The 11105-nt window shown below is 40.7% G+C and overlaps 1 protein-coding gene across 2 annotated transcripts in view; it reads right to left on the bottom strand.

The window, feature by feature from the left end:
* Positions 1–10560, bottom strand: part of ttc29 (tetratricopeptide repeat domain 29) — a 263802-nt gene extending 253242 nt beyond the window's left edge. For both annotated transcript variants that reach the window (XM_039750219.1, XM_039750218.1), the window contains exon 1: positions 10365–10560. The gene's annotated coding sequence lies outside the window, so the exon portion shown is untranslated. The remainder of the gene's footprint in view (positions 1–10364) is intronic.
* Between the last annotated feature and the right edge of the window lie 545 nt (positions 10561–11105).

Raw genomic sequence — 11105 nt, forward strand, 5'->3', positions numbered from 1 at the left:
ATGCACCTAACCTGCATGTCTTTGGACTGTGGGAGGAACCCCACGCAGACACGGGGAGAACATGCAAACCCCATGCAGGGAGGATCCGGGAAGCAAACCCGGGTCTCCTCACTGCGAGGCAGCAGCGCTACCCACTGCACCACCCGCCGTCATTATTATTATTTTTTTATAGTACTAGGTTGTTGTACCGTGTTAGCCATTATGAATGTAGAGAAAAGCCAAGCAAAATGACACCTGTTATTGGCTAACTAAAAAGATTACAATATGCAAGCTTTCGAGGCAACTCAGGCCCCTTCTTCAGGCAAGATGTAAACTTATTATTATTTTTATTTATTTATTTATTTATTTTATTATTCTTATACAAATTCCATCTCTTCATTGCATGCAATGAACCTCATTGGTTCTAAATCCACACTTTCTAAGGTTAACCACTCTTCTATTTTAATTAACAATATTAACACAAACTTCTCTACCCAGGTGAAGAGCCTGGGCGTCATTCTTGACAGTACTCTCTTTTTTTCTTCCCATATAAGTAACGTTTCTCGGACTGCCTTCTTCCATCTCTGAAACATTTCTAGGCCTCGTCCTGTTCTTACGCAACACAGTACTGAAGTACCGGTTAATGCCTGAGTCACCTCATGTATAGATTACTGTAATGCAATTCTATCTGGCATCCCACAAAAAAGTATCCATCGCTTACAACTTCTTCCAAATTCTGCTGCCAGGATAATAACCTGCTGTTCTGAATCCACTGAATATATCACACAGATTCTCTCTCAGCTTCACTGACTCCATGTTCACTACAGAATACAATACTAAATACCGTTCTGAACCTCACTCATCTCCTCCAGACTGGCAATCCTCCCGCTCACTGAGATCCTCCTCTGCAGCTCGACTTTCTGTACCTCATGTCAGACTCGGTGCTATGGGAGCTCGAGCGTCTCTCCTTGTGCTCCTCAACTCGGGAATTCTCTTCTCTCTCATATTCATCAGCTCGATTCACTATCACATTTTAAAAGTGTGTCTTCAAAACTTATCTTTTCAAACTGGCATACCAATTGTGAATTTTGCACTGTTACTGCCTGTTATCTTTGTTTGTTTGCTAATTATTGCTTTTTGATTTATCATTCTCTTTGTTTTTATTTTACTAATGTTGTTTAATTTCATTGTAAGGTGACCTTGAGTGTTAAGAAAGGTGCCCAATAAATAAAATGTATTATCATCATGATGGCTAAATAATCCTTCCTGTGTGAACTTATTAAAGAGATATGTGCAATTTAGAGTTGCACAGAAGCAGATATTATCCCATAAGCCATGGATCCAAAGAAGAAACAGATCCTGGATGGGATGGAGCTCTGGGGCTCTTCTCCATCACCTGTACTTACTTATATGTGGAGAATTCAGGGTCGCTGATTAAACTAAAAATCCTCAATACTAGTAACACAAAGTAATCTGGGAAAGCAATTTGCATAAATAAAAAAAATGTATTTTGTAAAATAAACTCAATAAAAGGCCAAATTACCTGATGAATTGAAGAATAAAATGAAAGGCCATCAACCCACTGCAAATAAACAAGACACTGTAATTGAAAGACATCAAAACCAGGTGCTAAGTTGGCAGGACACTAGATGCCATCTTACTGTCTAATTTCATGCATGTGTACAGAAATACATTGGCAAGTTCCATTGGACACATTAATAAAGGGTAAGCATCATTATGTTTTATAAAAAAATCACTTCAATTATATATATTTTTGTTTTCAAATTCCAACTGAACTAAAATATGATAATAAAATAATCTGGAGCTTAAAATAAAAATCATCTTTAAAAAAACCATGCTTTCATTTTTCAAACCCTCATATGAAAGCATGTGTCCCCTCATTAGCATATCCCAAAAGATGCAGTCTGATTGGTTCTTTCCATTTCTCTACATTGCCCATTCAGTTATGGGTCTCTGAGAGTAGGTGCCTATCCTGGTAGGTAGTATTAGGTTGGGTAGGGGGAACCAAACCTTAACGGGTACCACACATTCATGCACACACCCATGCTGCCATGCGTTGGGCAAATTGAAAATTTCCAGTTGGTCACTCTAAATAGGTACTATTGACAGCTGCAGTGTGTGTGATTATGGTTGATGTTAAAGCCTCACAGATCTAGAGAATCCCTGGGTTCAAATTCAACTTGCACATTCTTTTAGTATCTAGCTTGGTTTTCATTCGGTTCACCAATTTTCTTTGGATTTGTGAGGTGAGCAGGTTAAGTGACTCTAAGCTGGTCCTGTGTGATTAAATGAGACCCCACCAGACTTGTACCCTGTATGGTGTGTACTGCTGCTTTGTCCCCAGCAGTTAATAATAATAACTAGGCTGACCCGCCTTTTAAGGCGACCGACTTTTAAGTTGACCACTTCTTAAGGCAATTCAATATGTAGATCAATTTGATACTTTATACAAACTCATTCATTTGGTTATATTGCATTTGAGCGGTATTACTTTAATACTCATAGTTTCTGTTATTTTTATGATGAAATTTAAACTTTTTTTTCTATATTGAGGTCGCCCTTTTGAACCCCCTGATATTTACTACGCGGTGAGGCATTTGTACTCCATCAACATTAATTATTTCTAGAGACATCATTTTGTCTATTTTTCCAGCGCATCGCGCACAAAAGCAAGGGAACGATGGGAGCACCAGAACTCTGCTCACATCATGTAAACTTCGTGCCGCAAGCTGCAAGTAGTAAGTCTGTGATAAGCGGAATACCTTCGCTTTCCACGCACGGGACGGAAGGACAATCCCGACCGCTTTTATATAGTAAGAAAGAAGAAGAAGATATCACACAGTCTGGAGTAGAAAATCATCTTTTACCTGGAAAAACGAAACTACAAATCCCACCGTGCATTGCAAAATGTTCGGGGCGTGTGTGAAACACCGCGCCTGCGTAGCACTCACGGGACGGAAGGACACCCGACTGCTTTTATATAGAAGGATAATAACTAGGGGGCTCCACCCCATGCTTGTTTCGCTTGCCCACCCTTGTGTTTGGTTTACCGGATATACAATTTAAAGAGATTGTTATTTTCATGGGAATTGTTACATATGCATTATTTTCACTTTTACTTTAAAAACTTTTGTAAAAACAATACTTGTCCTTTATTTCCGGCCCAGGGCGTAGTTACATCTCTTTCTCACAGGACTTATATAATGCTGCTCGCATTGTGAAGGGGGGCGCTTTATATGCGCTGGAAACCTGTATCTGTGTGTGCACAAAGCTTTAGTTTACAAGACTGAGTGTGTTGCTGCCCGTGCTCTTATTTGATTGTAAGTATGGTGTGTCTTGCAAGAATCTCATGTTCTACGTCATCGCAAGATGGCCCTGGGTCAATCTCTTGGCACAAAGTCTCATGTTTAAGGTCCCCGCGAGACGCTCAGTGGCCATTCTCTTTGGTCTCTCTGGTCTTTTAAGTGTCTTAACTCTTGTGTAATGCCTTCATGCATTTCCTTCTGGAAGGCAAAATTTGAAAACATTGATTGGGAAACTGTATGGACCAGGGCTGTGGAGTCGGTAGATAAATGCTCCGACTCCTCAGTTTCTAAATCTTCCGACTCCGACTCCCCTGTATGTATATACTATGCTAATGTATTTTCTACATCCATTGAAGGAAAGGAAGGCAACATACATGTCATATCACCACAGAACTACTGGCTAGGAAGCCAACACTCCACTATAATGCCAGATTAAAGACAAACACAATTGATTGGCGGCCGCAGATTGCCAGTGTCCACAAGGACAGGCAGATCCAGCATGCCGAAAATCTCGACCACCGCCCCCATCCAAAGTAATGTGATGTCTCCTCTGTCAGCCAGCCGGAAGTTTAGTGCATTGTGTCACTCACCGGCCAGCTGATCAGCAGAACGAGCCTCTGCTGGAGACAGGTAGGGAGATCTGTGTTCTCGGCTCCTTCGGCCCCTTCACTGCGCGCATAGCGAAGGGGAGCCAGCGGAGCTGAGAACACACCAGATGATTTTCAGGCGTTTGACGCGTGATGACTCGTTGAACGGCCGAAAAATCGGCAGTGCATCTGTAAATGTATGGGGGGCTTTAGGCTAGGTTCACAGTTCCCTGTAACAGTGGAAAACGACACAATGGAAAGTGGTGCCGCACCTTACCTGTGCATTACATCCCATATAGTGACGCATACAGTCAATAAAAAGCATGCTTCATGCTTACTTGACATGTTCGTTTTGTGGTAACATTATGCACTGCATGCATTGGGCTTTATTCTTACAGCAGAGAAGTAGTTCATTATGACTGTTTGTGAATTGGGACATTTCAACTTACTTTTTTAATTCCCATTTAAATTTAGTAGGAGTGAGTCGGTTAACTTTTGCCGACTCCGACTCCAGGTACCCAAAATTGTCTCCGATTCCGACTCCTCGACTCCGACTCCGACTCCACAGCCCTGGTATGGACAACCCCACATCACTACAGCCTGACAAATAAGGTCAAAGAAATCACACATACAATTGTACATAAAATGTTTCCCATTAAGCTAACCTTGACCAGATCTAAGCAGGGTCAGAGTGAACTTTGTAGGTTTTGAGGTAATGGAATGGAAACTATCTTACATTTATTTGCTATCTGCATTTACCCAATCTCTTTTGGTGAAAATTCAAAATTGTCTGGGGCTCTTATGGTTGCTGCTAAATTTAAAAAGTGTTGACCACATATTGTGTTATGTGAGGAATAACATGCCTAAAGAAATTATATCTCTCTATTATTAAAAAAAAATCTTGGAAGGCTTGGAAGGAGACGATACGTGATTTTCTCGGAGACACTTTAACGTCCCGGGAGACAAGTTAGTGAGACAAAAGGACAGCTGCTGTACAGGCTTATAAATGATTGACTCGGAGCGCAACAAGCAGAATATGCAGCTAGGCAGGAGCAAGCCAGCAGCTGATCCAACCTCATCTCCTTAGCGTGCGTTCAGCCCTCCCCACCTTCCCCTCACAACGTGAGCAGCAGAGACACGAAGTGGCTGGCTCGTACCGTGCCCCGGTTTTGGGAGGGGGGTGAGGAGTTAACTGGTGGGACAGTGAAGCAAACAGGGGGCACAGGCTCGTACCGTGGCCCGGTTATGGAGAGTGGAGGTGGTCGAGCAAAGCGAGCATGGGCAAAGCCCCCTAGTACATTATTAATTTGGTAATGTAGATTGGGACCTTTTAAATACACAAAGTTAAATGGGCTAACAATCTTCCATTGTTTATTATGGTCAGAACTAAGCTTCAGCAGAATTTAAATTCATTAATTAGGCTGAAAAATAAACAGGCACAGAAGACAATCAAAATATGTACAAAATTGAATTTGATTTAACATGGTTATCTCTGGATGCTGATGGATTGTATTGTATATTGTCTCATGATTGCATTTTCTTTTAAGTATCAATAAACAATTTCATTTTAAAAACTTAGCAGATTATATGAAAGGCACTATATTATGGACTAATCTGCAAACTTGTAAAATATCACCAATCATGATTCCGGACTATATCTATCTATTATATAAAAAAACCTTGGGTCGAGACGTGATCTTCTTGGAGAGACACTTTGACGTCACGCGAGACTAGACATTATGACCTTAGGAAGCAAGACCCGTGAGACGGTGACTTTTGCACGTCACGCCCTACTTACAAACAATTTGAAACAACTTCATGGACATCTAACCTCGCAGTTGTTGTAATGCTTTTGGCAGACACACTTCATGTGCTCCCAGCTCTTAAAAATGTTATACATTCTAGATGGCACGTGAACGACTAAGTTAAGAAGAAAAAGCAGTGAGTCAAAAAAAGACACTAAAGTGTTGGAGAGAAAAGAAGCCCAAAAATGATGCACAAGAGAACAATAATAATCTGTGTGCAAATTCAGAAAATAAGGAAAGTAATAATCAGCCCGGACGTCCCATGAGAGACACTTTGACGTCCCGCAAGACAAAGCAGTGAAACCAAAGGACAGCTGCTGTGCAGGGTTTTAAATGATCGACGCGCAGCGCGACAAGCAGAACACGCAGCTCAGCAGCAGAAAGACAGTAGCTGATCATTCCGCATTTCCTTAGCTTCGTTCAGCCATCCCTCCCTATCACAACGCGAGCGGAAGAGATGCGAATGGGGGGTTGGTTAAGCGAGTGGAGCGAGGACAGCTGCTGTACAGGCTTTGAAATGATTGACGCGCAGCGCAAGAAGCAGAACACACAGCATGGCAGGAGGAGCAGAAAGCAAGCAGGTGATATGTCCGCATCTCCAAAGCATGCGTTTGCCCACCCCCTTCACAACACGAGTGGCAGAGACGCAAAGTGGCTGGTGCATGGCACACCCTGGGGCCCCCAAATGGGAAATTTTATATACACAAAGCTAAATGGGCTAACATGTCTTCCTCGGATTATTACTGTTAGAACTGACCTTCAGTAGTATTTAAACTCATTAAGTAGGCTGAAAAGCAAAAAGGCAAAGAGGACAATAGAAATATATAAAAATTTGTTTTGATTTAACATGGTTATCTCTGGTTGCTGATTGATTGTATTGTATACTGTCTTGTGATTGTATGTTCTTGAGAACAATGAGGAATTATATTTTAAAAACACAGCTGTTTATATGAGAGACACCAAATCATTGACTAATTTGAGAGCTTGTAAGCACTCACTGATCATGATTCCTGACTATACATTTAAAAAGACAGACAGACAGACAGGTAACTGAACAGGTCAAGACAGTAAGTAAATTTGCCTCATTTATTTAACAGATGTATTGGGAAAGGATGGATGGATTGATAGGGCAGTGTATGCAGATGTAATTGAGCTGATTATACAGTGGGATGCAAAAGTTTGGGCAACCTTGTTAATAGTCATTATTTTCCTGTATAAATCATTGGTTGTTACAATAAAAACTGTCAGTTAAATATATCATATAGGAGACACACACAGTGATATTTGAGAAGTGAAATGAAGTTTATTGGATTTACAGAAAGTGTGCAATAATTGTTCAAACAAAATCAGGCAGGTGCATAAATTTGGGCACCGTTGTCATTTTATTGATTCCCAAAACTTTTAGAACTAATTATTGGAACTCCAATTGGCTTGGTAAGCTCAGTGACCCCTGACCTACATACACAGGTGAATCCGAGTATTTAAGGGGGTCAATTGTAAGTTTCCCTCCTCCTTAAATTTTCTCTGAAGAGTAGCAACATGGGGGTCACAAAACAACTCTCAAATGACCTGAAGACAAAGATTGTTCACTATCATGGTTTAGTGGAAGGATACAGAAAGCTGTCCCAGAGATTTAAGCTGTCTGTTTCCACAGTTAGGAACATATTGAGGAAATGGAAGACCACAGGCTCAGTTCAAGTTAAGGCTCGAAGTGGCAGACCAAGAAAGATTTCGGATAGACAGAAGCGACGAATGGTGAGAACAGTCAGAGTCAACCCACAGACCAGCACCAAAGACCTACAACATCATCTTGCAGCAGATGGAGTCACTGTGCATCGTTCAACCATTCAGCACTTTACACAAGGAGATGCTGTATGCGAGAGTGATGCAGAGGAAGCACAAACAGAGCCGCTTGAGGTCTGCTCAAGCACATTTGGACAAGCCAGCTTCATTTTGGAATAAGGTGCTGTGGACTGATGAAACTAAAATGGAGTTATTTGGGCATAACAAGGGGCGTTATGCATGGAGGAAAAAGAACACAGCATTCCAAGAAAAACACCTGCTACCTACAGTAAAATATGGTGGTGGTTCCATCATGCTGTGGGGCTGTGTGGCCAGTGCAGGGACTGGGAATCTTGTCAAAGTTGAGGGACGCATGGATTCCACTCAGTATCAGCAGATTCTGGAGACCAATGTCCAGGAATCAGTGACAAAGCTGAAGCTGCGCCGGGGCTGGATCTTTCAACAAGACAACGACCCGAAACACTGCTCAAAATCCACTAAGGCATTCATGCAGAGGAACAAGTACAACGTTCTGGAATGGCCATCTCAGTCCCCAGACCTGAATATAATTGAAAATCTGTGGTGTGAGTTAAAGAGAGCTGTCCATGCTCGGAAGCCATCAAACCTGAATGAACTAGAGATGTTTTGTAAAGAGGAATGGTCCAAAATACCTTCAACCACAATCCAGACTCTCATTGGAACCTACAGGAAGCGTTTAGAGGCTGGAATTTCTGCAAAAGGCGGATGTACTAAATATTGATTTCATTTCTTTTTTGTGGTGCCCAAATTTATGCACCTGCCTGATTTTGTTTGAACAATTATTGCACACTTTCTGTAAATCCAATAAACTTCATTTCACTTCTCAAATATCACTGTGTGCGTCTCCTGTATGATATATTTTACTGACATTTTTTATCGTAACAACCAACAATTTATACAGGAAAATAATGACTATTAACAAGGTTGCCCAAACTTTTGCATCCTACTGTATTTAAGGCAGTATATCAGACTAATTTCAGAAGCGCTCACCGATCAAGTTTCCAGACTAAACAGGCCATTCAGCCCAACAAAACTTGCCAGTCCTATCCATTTAATTTTTCTAAAAAAACATCAAGTCTAGTTTTGAAAGTCCCTAAAGTCTTACTGTCTACCACACTTGGTCAAATATTTCAAGTGTCTATGGTTCTCCGTCTAAATAAAAATTTCCTAATGTTTGTGAGAAATTTACCCTTCACAAGTTTCCAACTGTGTCTCCGTGTTCCTGATTAACTCATTTTAAAATAACAGTCTCGATCCACTGGACTAATTCATTCCATAATTTAAAACACTTCAGTCATGTCACCTCTTAAACTCCCTTTGCTAAAACTGTAAAGGCGTAGCTCTTTTAATCTTTCTTCATAACTCATCCCCTGTAGCCCTGAATCAGCCTAGTCGCTCTTCTCTGCACTTTTTCAAATGCTGCTCTGTCCTTTTTGTAGCCTGGAGATCAATACTGCATACAGGACTCCAGATGAGGCCTCACCAGTGTGTTATAAAGCTTCAGCATAACCTCCTTGGACTTGTACTCCACACATCAAGGCGCTATATAACCTGACACTCTGTTACCTTCTTAATGTCTTCTGAACACTGTCTGGATGTCAATAGCTTAGAGTCCACTACGATTCCTAAATCCTTCTCATAAGGTGTACTCTCAATTTTCACACCTCCCCATTGTGTATTCAAACCTTACATTTTTATTTCCTAAGTGTAATACTTTACATTTAAATACATTAAACTTCATCTGCCACAAATCAGTCCAAGCCAGTACGCTTTCCAAGTCCGTATATATATATATATATATATATATATATATATATATATATATATATATATATATATATATATATATATACACACATATACATACACAGGGTGGTCAAGACTTAATTATGCACATCCAGATCATCTGGATGACTTTTGATTATGCGGGGACGATTCCAGTTTGGCATGAAGATGATTTTTCATATTGTCTGTTCACACACTTCCTGATGGTCCAGGATTTTTATGGGTGATTTTTTATGTAATAAACTTAAGAAGTTATAGCATAATGAAAATTGCATAATTAGATCTGGACCACCTTATATATATATATATTAAAAATAGCAGCGGCCCTAGCACTGACCGCGGTGGAGCACCATTCTTAACATCAGCTAATTCTGATTTGGTTCCTGACACCAACATCCTCAGTTTTCTGTATCTGAGCCAATTCAACACCCATCTACACACCAAACCCTGAACTGCTACCTCTCATGTGGCACCTGATCAATTACTTTCTGAAAGTCCAGATAAATAATTGCATATGTTCCACTATGATCATAACCTTTTGCTGCTTCCTCATAGAATTCCAGCATGTTAGTAAAACACGACCTCCCTCTTCTGACCCCCTGCTGACTGTTCACTGACACTCCTGTCCTTGCCATGTGTTGCTCAATCTTATCCTTAATAATTCCTTCCATTAATTTTCCTGTGACGCACGTTAAACTTACTGGCCTACAGTCGCTTGGATCTGCACGGTCACCCTTTTTTAATAATATCTGCCATTTTCCAGTCCTACAGAATTTCCCCAGAGTGCAGTAACTTCCTAAAAATATACATCAGTGATTTATATCTGTATTCGCTATTCTCCTCAAGAACTCGAGGGTAAAAAAAAACTCCTCCTGGAGATTTGTGTAATTTCAGCCTATTTAATCTGAGCAGTACTTCTCCCTACTTCTTAAAAAAGGCTTTTGAACAATTTAAGAAAGTAAGTAAATAGATTTGCTTTATCTATGCTTTTTTTTTTCTTTTTTTAGAGTTCCAGAGTAACACAAAAGATCCACAGCAACCCAATCCGTAAACAGACTTACGAGCTCACGCGACTTCCAGTCTTCACTTCATAACATAATTCGCCGGTATCTACACTTTTTCGTGACGGTCAAGGTACTGTATATACTTTCTTGATAGTTTTTCCCCAGTTTGTCACGGAAGCTTGACGCCGGTATTTTAAATCCTCTCGAGAGCTCAGCTTTGCTTTCCACCAAACTGGAACAGCAGGAGCGCGGACGCCGTCACTATAGCAACGGCGCGCCGGAAGAGGCGAGGATAGGTGGGAGGAGCGCGCTGCGAAGTGCGTGTGTGGCTGAGAGCTGGCCGGGGATGTCAGGTGAGTTCTAAAGACGTGTTATGGTATTTATCACTTATATAACAGAAGTCTTGTTTAAACTACATATTTTCTAGCAAAGATCTCCCTTAGAAAAGTGGAAAAATGACCGCTAAATCACATCATTGATTGTGACAACGCACTTTCAGTCCGGATACCTTAATCGTAACATTGGGTGTGTCGTTGCACCTTTGATTCGCTAATTCTGGTCAGGGTCTTAAAGGAAACGTACATTAGCTGGACATAGCAGGACACTTTACCGTCATCGGTGGTCTTCATTGCCAGATGTGTTTCGCATTTTTATATTTCAGCCTTTTTGCTAAAATGATTGAAGTTATTTTTCCCATCATAAAGCAGTACTCCATAGCCCAGAATGACAAAGCAAAAAAAAAAGGTTTTTAGGAATTTTTACAAGTGTATTTAAAATAGAAAATTGTAAATATCCATC

The sequence above is a fragment of the Polypterus senegalus genome, chromosome 4, assembly GCF_016835505.1.
Source record: "Polypterus senegalus isolate Bchr_013 chromosome 4, ASM1683550v1, whole genome shotgun sequence".
Taxonomy (NCBI): domain Eukaryota; kingdom Metazoa; phylum Chordata; class Cladistia; order Polypteriformes; family Polypteridae; genus Polypterus; species Polypterus senegalus.